A 16,561-nucleotide genomic window follows, 5' to 3' on the forward strand; every position below is an offset into this window, starting at 1 on the left:
ATATATATATATATATATATATATATATATATATATATATATATATAAATGACCTAGTAGATAGTGTCGGAAGTCCCATGCGGCTTTTCGCGGATGATGCTGTAGTATACAGAGAAATTGCAGCATTAGAAAATTGTAGCGAAATGCAGGAAGATCTGCAGCGGATAGGCACTTGGTGCAGGGAGTGGCAACTGACCCTTAACATAGACAAATGTAATGTATTGCGAATACATAGAAAGAAGGATCCTTTATTGTATGATTATATGATAGCGGAACAAACACTGGTAGCAGTTACTTCTGTAAAATATCTGGGAGTATGTGTGCGGAACGATTTGAAGTGGAATGATCAAATAAAATTAATTGTTGGTAAGGCGGGTACCAGGTTGAGATTCATTGGGAGAGTCCTTAGAAAATGTAGTCCATCAACAAAGGAGGTGGCTTACAAAACACTCGTTCGACCTATACTTGAGTATTGCTCATCAGTGTGGGATCCGTACCAGATCGGGTTGACGGAGGAGACAAAGAAGATCCAAAGAAGAGCGGCGCGTTTCGTCACAGGGTTATTTGGTAACCGTGATAGCGTTACGGAGATGTTTAACAAACTCAAGTGGCAGACTCTGCAAGAGAGGCGCTCTGCATCGCGGTGTAGCTTGCTCGCCATGTTTCGAGAGGGTGCGTTTCTGGATGAGGTATCGAATATATTGCTTCCCCCTACTTATACCTCCCGAGGAGATCACGAACGTAAAATTAGAGAGATTAGAGCGGCACGGAGGCTTTCAGACAGTCGTTCTTCCCGCGAACCATACGTGACTGGAACAGGAAAGGGAGGTAACGACAGTGGCACGTAAAGTGCCCTCCGCCACACACCGTTGGGTGGCTTGCGGAGTATAAATGTAGATGTAGATGTAGAAGGGCAATGATTTCGTCTTTAGTACTCTGTTTTAGGTCATGGATAATTGCAGGAAAGAAATAGGGCACACTAAAATCAGGTTATCTCGCAGGCCACGAAATGTGACCATTACGTGAAATGACGCGCCTACCAAACAGTGGCGAACGGCTTTCGGTCGACTGTCGAGCAGTGATGTCACCCGGTCCTGCTGAAACAACATGTTTTCAATGTTAGGATCGTGCAGTATCGGTTCAAATGGCTCTAACCTCTATGGGACTTAACATCTGAGGTCATCCGTCCCCTAGACTTAGAACTTCTTAAACCTACCTAACCTAAGAAATGGCTCTGAGCACTATGGGACTTAACATCTGTGGTCATCAGTCCCCTAAAACTCAGAACTACTTAAACCTAACTAACCTAAGGACATCACACACATCCATGCCCGAGGCAGGATTCGTACCTGCGACCGTAGCACCTAGCCTAAGAACATCACACTCATCCATGCCCGAGGCAGGATTCGAACCTGCGACCGTAGTAGCAGCGCGGTTCCGGACTGAAGCGCCTAGAACCGCTCGGCCACTGCGGCCGGCGGTGCAGTCTCGGCGCAAAGAATGTTTCAGGCATATCAATAAATCTGTCGGATATTATTGCTTTTGCAACACCACCCTCACGTACAAAAACGCACAGACCAATGCTGATACAACACACCACACTGTAAGCGTTGCGAAAGGTAATGGACATTCGTGAAACTCAAGGATTTCCCTATTCCCTGCGACGGAAATTCTGTTTGTTGACGTATCCTGCAGCTACTATGAATCAAAACAGAAAGAAATTAATGACATTAACTGTCAGTGGGTGCGATTTAAAGCAATGGGGAAAACTGAGAATCGGTGCGAAACTGGGATTCGAACCTAGGTCTCCTGCTTACGAGGCAAGTGCGCTAACCACTGCGCCATCGAGACACAATGGTCATCGCAGCTGGATGGACTACCCTAGCTCGCCTGCGATCAGAGTCAAAATTCCACTTATCCACACGCTACTTCTGTAGCCTTACCCATTATCCTCATTATTCGTGGCATTTCGCCGATTTCCGTACGAATTCGAGGGTGGTGTACTTCGGCAATTGGCCGACCACGCTCTGATTATATAATTCACCAGCACACACGATAAGGCAACTTTAATATACATTACTTTGTACGTTCCATAGCTCTGGTCGTAGATGGATCGCATTTATGAAATTCACCGTTCGGTATTTTGTCCACTTCTTCGCTGCTTTACACAACTGCATAACAACAACCAACAAAACAATCTCCCTCATTCCAAATTAATAATATAAGTGTAGAGCAGATGTGGCTTAAATTCAAAGAAATAGTATCGGCAGCAATTGAGAGATTTATACCAAATAAACTAACAAACGACGAAGCCGATCCTCCTTGGTACACAAAACGGGTTAGAACACTGTTGCAAAAACAACGAAACAAACATGCCAAATTTAAACAGATGCAAAAAGCCCAAGATTGGAGATCCTTTACAGAATCTTGAAGCTTAGCGCGGAGTTCAATGCGAGACGCCTATAACAGTTTCCACAACGAAATTGTCTCGAAACCTGGCAGAAAATCCAAAGAGATTCTGGTCGTATGTGAAGTATGTTAGCGGCAAGAAACAATCAATACCTTCTCTGCACGATACCAATGGAAATACTATCGAAGACAGTGCTACCAAAGCAGAGTTACTAAACACAGCCTTCCGAAATGCCTTCACAAAAGAAGACGTAGTAAAAATTCTAGAATTCGAATTGAGAACAGCTGCCAACATGAGTAACGTAGAAATAAATACCCTCGGAGTAGTGAAGCAACTCAAATAATAAAAAAAAGTCTTCTGGTCCAGACTTTATACCAATTAGGTTCCTTTCCGAGTATGCTGATGTATTAGCTCCATACTTAAGAATCGCATACAACCGTCGCTCTACGAAAGATCCGTACCGAAAGACTTGAAAGTTGCACAGCTCACACCAATATTCAAGAAAGGTAGTAGGAGAAATCCACTAAATTACAGGCCCATATCGTTAATGTCGATATGCAGCAGGATTTTAGAACATATATTGTGTTCGAACATTATGAATTACCTCGAAGAAAATGGTCTATTAACACACAGTCAACATGGGTTTAGAAAACATCATTCCTGTGAAACACAACTAGCTCTCTATTCACATGAAGTGTTGAGTGCTATTGACAAGGGATTTCAGATCGATTCCGTATTTCTGGATTTACGGAAGGCTTTTGACACTGTACCACACAAGCGGCTAGTAGTGAAATTGCGTGCTTATGGAATATCGTTTCAGTTATGTGACTGTATTTGCGATATCCTGTCAGAGAGGTCACAGTTCGTAGTAATTGACGGAAAGTCATCGAGTAAAACAGAAATGATTTCTGTCGTTCCCCAAGGTAGTGTTATAGGCCCTTTGCTGTTCCTTATCTATATAAACGATTTGGGACACAATCAGAGCAGCCGTCTTCGGTTGTTTTCAGATGGCGCTGTCGTTTATCGACTAATAAAGTCATCAGAAAATCAAAACAAATTGCAAAACGATTTAGAAAAAAATATCTGAATGGTGCGAAAAGTGGCAGCTGACTCTAAATAACGAAAAGTGTGAGGTCATCCACATGAGTGCTAAAAGGAACTCGTTAAACTTCGGTTACACGATAAATCAGTCTTTTAGACTACTGCTGCGTGGTGTGGTATCCTTACTAGGTAGGACTGACGGAGTATATCGAAAAAGTTCAAAGAAAGGCAGCACGTTTTGTATTATTGCGAAACATGAAAGAAAGTGTCACAGAAATGATACAGTATTTGGGCTGGAAATCATTAAAAGAAAGACGTTTTTCGTTGCGACGGAATCTTCTCACGAAATTACAATCACCAACTTTCTCCTCCGGATGTGAAAATATTTTGTTGACACCGACCTACGTAGGGAGGAACGATCACCACGATAAAATAAGGGAAATCAGAGCTCGTACGGAAAGATATAGGTGTTCATTCTTTCCGTGCGCTATACGAGATTGGAATAATAGAGAATTGTGAAGGTGGTTCGATGAACCCTCTGCCAGGCACTTAAATGTGATTTGCAGAGTATCCATGTAGATGTAGATGGTTATATGTACGCACGCAAATTTCTGAACAACAGCGAAACGATATTGTTTTCTCTCAGAGAGGTGGCTGCAGTGCTGTCAGTGACAGAAGTAGGAAACAACGGTGAGAGCGAGAGGCAAGTTACAAAGTACAGAGGTAGATACTGCCCTGCAATACGAAATATTCTTCACCCTGGGATAAAAACCTGCAATGTCAGCAATACTGCCCGGCCATACCACAAAATTGCACTTTATTGCAGCCGCATTCCAGCAATGTTGATAGCAACGTTTTTGCTGCCAAATATTGTCGTAAAATATGACCGATGTAAACCATCCTTAAACAAAACTACGTTGTGTGGTTGGTCGTGGCAGGCGGAAGAAACGTCTCACAAAAGCCACTGTGTGTTCGAACATTATAAATTACCTGGAGGATAACGAAATGTTCTTATCAAACACGAATAGCTATTTATTCACATGAAGTAATGAGTGCTATCGACAAGGTATCACAAACTGAGTGCTTACTTTTAGATTTCCAGGAGGGTTATAATACTGTTCCTCACAAGCCACTTCTAATCAAATTCCATGCCTACAGAGTATCGCCTTAGTTGTGCGACTGGATTCGCGATTTCCTGTCTGAAAGTTCATAATTCACAGTAACAGACAGATAGCCATCGAGTAAAACAGAAGTGACACCTGGCGTTCCACAGCGTAGTGTTATAGGCCTTCTTCTGTTCCTGGTCTATATAAACAATCTAGGAGACAATAAGAGCAGCTGCCTTAGATTGTTTGGAGATGATACTGTCAATTGCCGTCTCGTAAAGTCATCAGGCGATCACAACCACTTGAAAAATGATTTAAACAAGATATCGGCATCTTGCGAAAAATGACAGTAGGCTCGGAAAGTGAAGTTATCTACGTGAGTACTAGTAGGAATCCGCTAAATTTCGGTTACTCGATGAATCACACAAATCAAAATGCTGTGTATTCAACTAAATGCCTAGGGATTACAATTACAAATAACTTAAATTGGAACAATCACATTGGTAATGCTGTGAGGAAGACATACCATAGACTGGGTTTTATTACCGGAACACTTAGAGGATACAACAGATCTACTGAAGAGGGAGGAAGCTTTCAATAGCCATGATCGCATAAATTGTTCTTTACGATGGATAATTGGCTTCGACAGTGCAACTGTCGTCTTCAGGTTCAAATGGTTCAAATGGCTCTGAGTACTATTGGACGTAACTTCTCAGGGCATCAGTCCCCTAGAACTTAGAACTACTTAAACCCAACTAACCTAAGGACATCACACACATCCATGCCCGAGGCAGGATTCGAACCTGCGACCGTAGCGGTCGCGCGGTTCCAGACTGTAGCGCCTAGAACCGCCATCTTCAGGCCTTCGAAAAATTTTTGTTATGAAAAGAGGTCCATTGTGAGTATCTCATGCCATGCTGTCATTATGGTGCATAAAATGCACCACATTATACATATGTTTGTCAAAAATAAGACCGTTTACAGTTAAAAAGCATCTTATGTATGTGATAATTACCGAGCGAGTGGCGCAGTGGTTAGCACACTGGACTCGCATTCGGGAAGACGACGGTTCAAACTCGCTTCCGGCCATTCTGATTTAGGTTTTCTGTGATTTCCGTAAACTGCTTCAGGCAAATGCCGGGTTGGTTCCTTTGAAAGGCCGCGGCCGACTTCCTTCCCCGTCCTTCCCTCATCCGATGACCTCGCTGTTTGGCCCCTTCCCCCGAATGAACCAACCAACCACGTGACCATTTTCGCATTCGTAGCACTCAGCCTCTGCGCTTGTTAATTCTTAAAACACACGATACACACTAAATTATATACTTGTAGATATGTTTACGTTTGCGTGACATCTTACGTACATCGTGAGTCTACCTTGGTCAAAGTATACGGTGTGACAATTGTTGAAAAAGATATTTAAGAAATTCTTCCAGTCCATATGTGGCATAACAGCGAACCAGTGCTTAACAGTATTGGTTAAAAACAGTCTTGGTTGCAATTTTAGTTTTTTTATTTTTCAACGACGCGTTTCGCCTTATTTAGGCATCTTCAGCTTATCGTCTAAATAAGGCGAAACGCGCCGTTGAAAAATAAAAAAAAAATAAAATTGCAACCAAGACTGTTTCTAACCAATACTGATACGGAGAAATCATTGTTATAAGAGAAATAAGAGCTCGCACGGAAGGAATGAAGTGCTCGTTTCTCCCTCGCGCTGTTCGAGAAATAACGTGAAGGTGGTTCGACGAACCCTCTGCCAGGCAATTAATTACGAATTGCAGAGTAGTCACGTAGATGTAGATGTAACTGTCGGGGGATCTTCTCGTCTTGTTTAACAACTGTTCTGTATTCACACGTGTCACAGCACTGTACTCACCGAAAACTGGAGATCCAGAAGAGTTTGTAATGTCTCGGAGGCTGTTGGAATGTGCAGCTGTCAGTCGACCAGGTGGAGCAGGAGGCTACAGAACACATGCACCGTCCTCTAAATGTCACGAAGTAAGTGAATCGGGTCATTATCGACGACACAGAAAAGGACAAAAGTGGTCCATCGACGTGTGTATCACCATGGCTCGCCTCCTAACGAATCGGCGTTGAGCAGGATCGCAGGCAGCACAGTACTCCATCCGCGCGCGTGGCCACCGGCGGTGCAACTGAACGCCAGCCAGAAACCGGATTGGAGGCGAGCGGCCGGCGGTGCACCTGTCGCGTGTCGGGCAGGTAGCCCGGGGGCAGCCGGGTCCGGAGAGTGGGGCGCGACGCGTTTTTGTGCGTGGCCGGCCGTTTCGGAAGAGCGCGCTCAGGTGCCGGCCGTCGGACGGAACCGATGTTTGAAAGGCCACGGCGAGTCTCGTCACGGCCTGCGACCGACGCCTCAACCGTGTTGCCACTTGCTGCAACGAGGTGTGGGAGGATGGCAGAAGCAACATGATCCTTTCAGCGGTAATAAAAATGAAAAAAAAACTATGCACTGCACCAAACTCAAAACTATGACCGCAGTATCAACAAGTGACAGTTAGAATCAGTCATAACACACAAGTACCTGGGTGTAAGGAATTGTGGGAATATGAAATGAATGATCGCATGGGCTCAATCAAAGATACACTATTGGCCATTAAAATTGCTACACCACGAAGATGACGTGCTACAGACGCGACAGGATGCTGTGATATGCAAATGATTAGCTTTTCAGAGCATTCACACAAGGTGGTGCCGGTAGTGACACCTACAACGTGCTGACATGAGGAAAGTTTGCAACCGATTTCTCATCCACAAACAGCAGTTGACCGGCGTTGCCTGGTGAAACGTTGTTGTGATGCCTCGTGTAAGGAGTTGAAATGCGTACCATCAAGTTTCCGACTTTGATAAAGGTAGGATTGTAGCCTATGGCGATTGGTGTTTATCGTATCGCGACATTGCTGCTCGCGTTGGTCGAGGTCCAATTGTTAGCAGAATATGCAATAGGTGGGTTCAGGAGGGTAATACGAAACGTCGTGCTGGATCCAACGAACTCGTATTACAAGCAGTCGAAATGACAGGCATCTCATCCGCATGGCTGTAACGGATCGTGCAGCCACGTCTCGATCCCTGAGTCAACAGATGGGGACGTTTGCAAGACAACAATCATCAGCAGTTCGACGACGTTTGCAGCAGCATGGACTACCACCTCGCAGACCATGGCTCCCGTTACCCTTGACGCTGCGTCTCCGACAGGAGCGCCTGCGATGGTATACTCAACGACGAACCACGAATGGCAAAACCTAATTTTTTCGGATGAATCCAGATTTTGTTTACAGCATCACGATGGTCGCATCCGTGTTTGGCGACATCGCGGTGAATTCGTCATCGCCATACTGGCGTATCACCCGACGTGGTGGTATGGGGTGCCATTGGTTACACGTCTCGGTCACCTCTTGTTTGCATTGACGGAACTTTGAACAGTGGATCTTACATTTCAGATGTGTTACGACCCGTGGCTCTACCCTTCATTCGATCCCTGCCAAACCTTACATTTCAGAAGGATAATGGACTACTGCATGTTGCAGGTCCTGTACGGGCCTTTCTGAATACAGAAAATGTTCGACTGCTGCCCTGGCCAGCACATTCTCCAGATGTCTCACTAACTGAAAACGTCTGGTCAGTCGTGGCCGAGCAACTGGCTCGTCACAATACGCCAGTCACTACTCGTGACTGATGAACTGTGGTATCGTGTTGAAGCTGCATGGGCAGCTGTACCTTTACACGCCATCCAAGCTCTGTTTGGCTCAATGCCCAGGCGTATCAAGGCCGTTAATACGGCTAGAGGTGGTTATTATGGGTACTGATTGCTCAGGATCTATGCACCCAAATTGCGTGAAAATGTAATCACATGTCAGTTCTAGTATTATATATTTGTCAAATGTATACCTGTTTGTCCTCTGCATTTCTTCTTGGTGTAACAATTTTAATGGCCAGTAGTGTAAATGCTCAAACACCTGAACTCGCAGATGCCTGATAATGGGTCTTTTCATTCCCCTCAAAAAGTTCCAAAAATTAAAGGAGGCATGTAATAGTTTACAACAGGCCCCTTCGTACATCTCCTGCAGGGTTCGTGAGAACAAGACTAACTACAGATGATTTTAACCAGTAATCCTTCCCGTCCTCGGTACGCGAATGGAAAAGGAAGAAACACTAACGTGTGGTAGAATGGTAAGAACAGGGTGGCTATAGTTAAACTGCTGCTCCATGCACAGGTCCAATGTGAGCTGTAATTATCGTATGGTAGCGAAACTTAGTAGTTATTCTAATGGATTAATGTGGAACCGAATACGCTAGAAACAAAATTAGTTCCAATTTTTGCCACCAGTTACAAATCTGGCGCTGTACAGCATCTCGCCGACGTTTCCAGTGCTGAGGTTAAGCAAACTGTATAAGAGGCGGTTAGGGGAACCATACCAAAGAGTGCGCAGTTAAGGAATAACCGTAAATATTGGCCGGCAGCTGTGACCGAGCGGTTCTAAGCGCTTCAGTTTGGAACCGCGCTGCTGCTTCGGTCGCAGGTTCGAATCCTGCATCGGGCATGGATGTGTGTGATGTCCTTAGGTTAGTTAGGTTTAAGTAGTTCTAAGTCTAGGGTACTGATGACCTCAGATGTTAAGCCCAATAGAGCTGTGAGCCATTTGAACCATTTGAACCGTAAATATTGCGGTTATTATCAACAGGAAAACAAAATCATTTTAGATTTATATTTATTAACACAAAATGTACATGTTCAGAAAACTACAGCAGCAGTGAGATAATACTTTCATTGAACTTTCCAAAAATACAAAAACCGGGAAATGTGCACTCTTTCGTTCACATGCGCTTAAGAATATGCGAAACTTGCCCAAAGAGTAAGCATTAAAAAAATATAACAAATGAACGCAATATCACTCTCAAATGAAGAGTACTGTTCGTACCACCATCTCCCACACTCAGTGCACTGGATCAAGTCTTCTGTATACGCCAAAATCTATGTTTCCTACTCACAGCTTTTAGTCTTTTCCTTTCAGCAGACTCCTTCGAACCAAGAGCAGCGGCAACCTTTTTTGCTGTCTCCATTTTCAATTTGTTGTTTGGCCTCATTCAGCAGATCTTCAGTTTAGGCTACGGTCGCAGGTTCGAATCCTGCCTCGGGCATGGATGTATGTGATGCCCTTAGGTTAGTTAGGTTTAAGTAGTTCTACGTTCTAGGGGACTGATGATCTAAGATGTTAAGTCCCATAGTGCTCAGAGCCTTGCAGCCATTCAGAAACAGAACATATCCTTCTGACTCCACAACGCAAATTTGCAGTTATGCTCTAAAGAGAGACAGAGCGAGGTGGCGCAGTGGTTAGCACACCGGACTCGCATTCGGAAGGACGACGGTTCAGAGCCCGCATTCGGCCACCCTGATTTAGGTTTTCCGTTGATTACCCTAAATCGCTCCAGACAATTGCCGGAATGGCTCTTTTGAAAGGTTAAGGCTGACGTCCTTCCCCATCCTTCCCTAATCCGATGGGACGGATGATCTCTCTGTTTGTATTATGCGCGCTCTTTCGTACAGAAACAATGATTCTAAACGAAGTCAACAGATGCCAGCACGCGTCACATTTGTAAAACATGTGGACGCAGTATGATAGTGTTCAAGTCAGCCTTTCAAAATGCACTCAAAAATTAAAGGCTATTACGTATACTGTGTATAATTTATGCAACTTAGTAGCAGAACTAGATCAAGACTCTGAAAAGTGGTTCTTATTAGTTTCACATCGGAAACACAGGATTTCTTCAAACAACTTCTACGAGGTGTTACTGATACCAGCCTGAATACAACTACGTCAGTAGCAAGCTGACCAGTTTAGTCAACTCTCAGGAACACAAGCTGATCTCTCTTTTGACTGCGCACTCCTTGATACATTTAACCTAATAATAAAATCAACATTACATCTTTCTCATTTGTTTAGTATTTTCTGCCCCAAACCAGTTCCTAACATTTCTGTATGCCCTTCTTGCAATGACAGCATCAGAATTGCACCTGGTGGCCAAAATTAGAACTAATTTTTTCCCAGCGTAAATCGGTTCCTAATTAATGCAGTAGAATATCTACGAAGTTTCGCTGCCATACGATAATTACAGCCCACACTGACCTCTGAGTAGTTGCAATTTAATTATAACCACCCCATACTTTCTACTATGCAGTCCAGAGCAGTTTTTTGAGTATAGATATACAGTATGCCCGTTAGGTTCCTCTACTATTTCAAGAAACTACAGCTTGGAAACTGTTAAATATGGAGCATTGTCTGTTTCATGTACGTCCGGAAGAGCTAGGTGCTCCAGAGCTGAAGTACTCAGCGATCGTAGCGGAAAGGTAGGAAGCATACTGGTCGGGATAATGCCATTGAAGTGATGCGCTCGTTTCGTTTTTAGTGTCGGCTTCACGATATCCTCAGACAGACGGCTGCATCACAGTTAGTGGTCCGAAGTTTAAGGAATTCGTCACGAGCACCACCAAACTGAATGACAGGAATTTTAAAACCTGCACAAGCTTTATAAAGACATACGAGGGTTCGCTCCATAACGTGTTACTACTTTTTGTATGAAGTTCGTTTTCATTTATCAGTTGAAGGCCAGCAAACTTCGGATTTTGATCTGCCAATAATCCCTATGAAATTTTTATCAACGTCTATTACATAGCCCGGAAGCTATGGTTTCCAGTTGTTAAGTTCGGTGTGTTAGGTCTCTCTTCCATTTTCGCAACGCGGTGCCACTATTAGGATGGCTGTTAGTTGATGCTCCATGTTACAAAACTGAAACGACTAAATATGGACGACATTATAAATTAAAATAGTACACAAAATGTCTTTCATTTCACAAAGATGGCGCAACGGCCTATAGGTCTCGTTTAGTTGTATTCACGGAGCGATGTTGTCTTTGTGATGTTATATTAGTTGGCCACCACAATCATCAGATTTGATGCTCAATTTTTTGTGCAACTACCAAAGTAAATTCCATCATATTCCAGCTGCGTTTCTTCTCAACCTAAATATTGTTTTGATTCACCACTCAGTGCTATTGGTTCAAATGGCCCTGAGCACTATGCGACTTAACTTCTGAGGTCATCAGTCGCCTAGAACTTAGAACTAATTAAACCTAACTAACCTAAGGACATCACACACATCCATGCCCGAGGCAGGATTCGAACCTGCGACCGTAGCGGTCGCTCGGCTCCAGACTGTAGCACCTAGAACCGCACGGCCACTCCGGCCGGCCTCAGTGCTATTATATGCTGCGCAAGTAACTTCACCTTTGCATAACTACTGCTATGTACATCCATCTGAGTCTACTTGCTATAACCAAACTTTGGTCTCCCTCTACAACTTTTACCACCACATTTCCCGGAATCACCAAACTGACTATTTCTTGTTGCCTCCTTTATCCTCGTCACTCCATGAAGTTCTATTTTCTCCAGTTTTATTCAGTACCTTTCCTTGCTTACTCGGTCTGTCCATCTGATTTTCAGCATTCTTCTATAGCACCACATTTCAAAAGCTACAGTTCTCTTCCATATGAGGCTAAATCCAGAGAAATTCTTTCTTAAATGGCTCCCTAACACATTTGTATTTACTGTTAGAAATCTATGTTTTTCAGATAAGATTTTTTGTTATTTACTTCTGCCGTCTTCAGTCATTTTGATGGTCTAAGAGTCATCACTTAGCCGCGAGGGATTAGCCGAGCGGTCTAGGGGGCGCTGCAGTCATGGATTGTGCGGCTGGTCCCGGCGGAGGTTCGAGTCCTCCCTCGGGCATGGGTGTGTGTGTTTGTCCTTAGGATAATTTAGGTTAAGTAGTGTGTAAGCTTAGGGACTGATGGCCTTAGCAGTTAAGTCCCGTAAGATTTCACACACATTTGAACATTCTGAGCCATCACTTATTAAACAGACGGTTCAATAATACCGACACTTATCTACACTTACCCTTTTTTATATTGGTGTTATTACACTCTTCTTGACGTCTGAAACTGTATCGACGCCAAAATGCGGGAATTTTAGAGGAGGCCATAATTCGGTGATCTGCTGATTTTCCCTCTAATGACGGTCAGAAATGTGGGAAACTTCATCAACTATATCAACGATGGGGACCAACACCTATGTGACGCAATGTTTGGAAACAGTTGATTGGAAACTGTATTATATGTAGTACCTTTCCTGTAACAGATTCATCCATGTACTTGTTAAAAACTATTTCCTTCTGAATCCTTTGAAACACGAACTCGAGAACTCACAATGTAGCGGATAAGCACTAGGAACTTTAGAAATGTATGTCTTACAAATACATATACAGAACAAAATTATGTGAAGGTGATGAAAGCTGTCATGTCCACTGCGTCAGGCACTGCTAGGCGTGTTTTTTTCTTTTTTTACGTTTTGAGTTAATGGTCTGTGTACGTTATCGCGGTGTAGCGACGCGCGAATGATTGAGTGAGGAGCAAGGCGTCGTGTGGCAGTCTCGTTGAGCAAGCAGAAAGCTTCACTTACCGCGAGTGTGGAAAGGGCGTGTTTACAATTTCCTTTCGAGGAAGATGGTATCTCTCCCTGGGGGGAAACGAACTACCTTCGCTGCGTAGCAAGTAATGGCTCGAGAAGCTGGCGATACGAGAAAATAAACATGTCGTCACGCGGCGTTCTTGCTAGGTCTCCGCCGCACATACATTGCTGTTGATGCATATCGGCAGCATGTCCATTACAAATGCAGTTACAGATCACAGCTTAATTGACAGCACACATCGACAGTCGACTGGGATGGAAGACAAGCATTTCAAACGTATTGGTTACTCGTAAAGCTAATTATCACCATGTCTTTACTCTTTCCGTATCGAATAATGATTTGCGGCCAGCAAAGCATGTAATTCGTAATTCAGTGTACCATAGGTGAACTATTACTTTTTTCTGAATGATATGTTTCTAAAAATACGTAGAAGGCCTACAGAGGCAGGAAGCATACGGAAACATTCGGTATCAGTCCAACATCGTCCGCAGTTTACGTAGACTCCAGATTTCACACAAGACATCCAACATTATCTTCAGAAAGAAAAAAAAAAATGGGGCAACTTACCGCAACTACCTGCATGTGGAAGCACCGCTAGAGATGTATTCATATCATTCAAACTGTACAGTAATAACCTCTTTCCCGCTATATTTTGATGATTCTTAATTGAAATAGATTTCTTTGCGGCCGCCAGACTTGTGTATGGGATTTCTAACAGAGGGAACACACTACATACGAAGCCTTACCGTGTTGCTGAAACTAAAACGTACCTCTTTGCTTTAGGAATACTGAAGTTCTTCAATTTAAAGTGAAAAAGGTTGATTCGGAAGGAAACCAATTCATACCACATACTTCTTTCATTGAGTTCGTAAGCAACACATTCCTAACAATGGTCAGACCCAACGATGCCCATTTTAGCAGTTAAATTTAGTTTCACTGTATCACTGAAGCTACTGAATATGAATGACGATACTATTTCTTCCAGTGATTTAATGTGTAGTTACGCGCACACTCCCTGAATTAACTGCCTAATTACCAATGTTGGACTATCATTTGACGGAAGACTGCCAGTTTTATATTTCAACAACGTTTGCAAAACATTCATGTATTATTGGAGTTGCTCGATTGTATACAACCGATCGTCACGAAACCTGAATGACGATTGCTCTCGCCACGCATGAGTGGTAGTGCTCGGGCATTGTTGAACGAAACGGCAAGGAAGTGCCTCTAACTGTTCGAGACGCGTTGAGCTCTGACTGTCCCACGAGGCGAGACTAACTACATCACACTACCATAGGCGTCCGCAAGCGGCCGGGAGGGGGGGGGGGGCATGGGAAAGAGTGGCGCTTGCTCTTCCTCTCTTCCTACCCCCCCCCCCCCCCCCCCCCCGAGGTATCAGGAACACGGATTTTTTATGCATTATCGATTGCTCGTACACCTGTAGAAGTGAGTGAACAGCCATCAATTCTTTGGGATATTATAAGCTTTTTGTGTCACCTAAAAAATTTAATTGTTGTTGGATAACACGTCTCAAAACCGACCATCTCATTTACATCAACAATTTTCTCCGCTCCCCTCCCCCGGATAACTTTCTGTGGTCGCCCATGCGTACCACCATCCATGTAACATACCTTATAATGAGTCCCAAGCGACCGTGCGGTGCTGCCGACGAATACTTGTCTTATTGTCTGTCGCAATCAGTACTTGACAACACTGCTGGAAGATTGAAAAAACGAAGGTTAGGGTTAAAGGCTTCTGATTAGCGTCGTCAATTATAGCCCTTGAGGAAGACCACTAAGTGTCTGGAAGCGGTTAAGGAAATAAAAATTCTTGTATGCAACTGGTTTCTGATTATTTCGATGTACACAACTACAGTAGCTGAAGATGGATAACATACTGTAGCTCATCCAGTTAAAAAACATGAGCGAAATAATATCTTTACTTAAAGCATCCCGGTATATATTTCAAGTGATTTAGAGGAACCATGGAAAGTTTAAATCAGTATCAGCATTTTCGTGCGATTTGTAATTAGAAAAGATGTTATTAAAACATGATTCACTATGTGTTAATTAACATTCCGATTTGATAATAAACGTACTGGATTGGTGCGTAAGTTAGTAGCGTTTCTCCGTACGTTTAATGAACACAACAGATACACGTAACACAGGATTTGGTCATCAATAATATATCCTAGTTCACTACTTACAACAGACTGTCAACGCTGGCGTAACTTTTCGGTTCCGCGACTGTAGAAATAACCTGGTTTTGTGTGTAGAACTCGTCGAGTGATATTCGGAGCGCATTTTCATGGGGAAAGGATGTTCCTTGAAGGTTGTTCGATAATGAGCGGAAAAGGTGAAAATCTGAGGGTGCAAGATCAGGAGAGTAAGGTGGATGCGGAATGACCTCTCAACCCAGTTCCTGTATAGTGTTTTTTGTCAGTCTAGGAGAATGTGAGCGGGCGTTATCGTGGACTAGCATCACTTCCCGCAGTCTTACTGGTCGTTGTTCTTCGACTGCGTCTGCATGATGCTCAGTTGTTGACAATAAATTTCAGCGATGATGGTTACACTTCGGGGAAGCAATTCATGGAACGCCACACCATCGCTATTCCACCAGATGCATTACATTATCTTTTGTGGATGCACACAGGTCTTCGTACAGGGAGTTGGTCATAAAGACATAATTTCTCCTTACCAATAACGATGCATGATAGGAAAGGTCAGTGTTGTTCACGAGCCAATTGATGACGAGTAAGCAGAGATGCACGTAAGTCTACCCGCGGATTTTTGTGAATTTCGTTTAGAGCATGTGGTGGCCATACACCCATTTTGGAATCTTCCCCATTGCATGCAAATGTCGCACGGTGGAATGATCGTTGTGCATCACATTTGCCAGTTCTCAAGTATACTAACGTGAATCGTTGTGGATTACAGGGTTTAAATGATATTCATCCAACCCCTGAACGTGGAGAGTCACCAATGTCAAATTGATCATCCTTCAAACGAAGAAATCATTTTCGTGACGTTCTGAGTCCAATCCCCACACACGGCGCTAATGTTTCTAACTGCCTCCTCCACTGTCATCCCTTTGTTGAACTCACACAGAAGAATATGTCAGAAATTTTCCGATTCCTCCACTTGGTGCTCCATTGTCTAGTACCCACAGCTCTACTCATTATCTCCAAAATGCCAAAATGTAAACTCAAATAGCAATAGTGAACTACAAACAAAATAATGACAGTCTATAAATAAACCCATAGCAACCAGAATACCAATACGCAGAACAAAAACGCTACGAACTTTTATGCAACAACCTAATAAAATTAAAAGAATTAAAAAGAAGTTGCCCCTAGTGAGACCTGAGCCAGTGTCTTTCAGACTACAAGACGAGAACGCTACATTCTCAGCTGCAGTCTACTCTAATTAAATTTTCGAAAGTTTTGATAAAAACTGCTTAACAGCACT

General features: G+C 43.4%; 1 protein-coding gene across 4 annotated transcripts in view; it reads right to left on the reverse strand.

The window, feature by feature from the left end:
- The window catches only part of LOC126480688 (irregular chiasm C-roughest protein), a 1,491,349-nt gene that overhangs the window by 586,001 nt on the left and 888,787 nt on the right, over nucleotides 1-16,561 (reverse strand). Inside the window, exon 1 of one of the 4 annotated variants that reach the window (XM_050103925.1) lies at nucleotides 6,431-6,705. The exons of the other annotated variants lie outside the window; for them this stretch is intronic. The gene's annotated coding sequence lies outside the window, so the exon portion shown is untranslated. Of the gene's footprint in view, nucleotides 1-6,430; nucleotides 6,706-16,561 lie in introns of those variants that run through there. 4 annotated transcript variants of the gene reach the window in all.

The sequence above is a fragment of the Schistocerca serialis genome, chromosome 5 (genome assembly GCF_023864345.2).
Source record: "Schistocerca serialis cubense isolate TAMUIC-IGC-003099 chromosome 5, iqSchSeri2.2, whole genome shotgun sequence".
Taxonomy (NCBI): Eukaryota; Metazoa; Arthropoda; class Insecta; order Orthoptera; family Acrididae; genus Schistocerca; species Schistocerca serialis.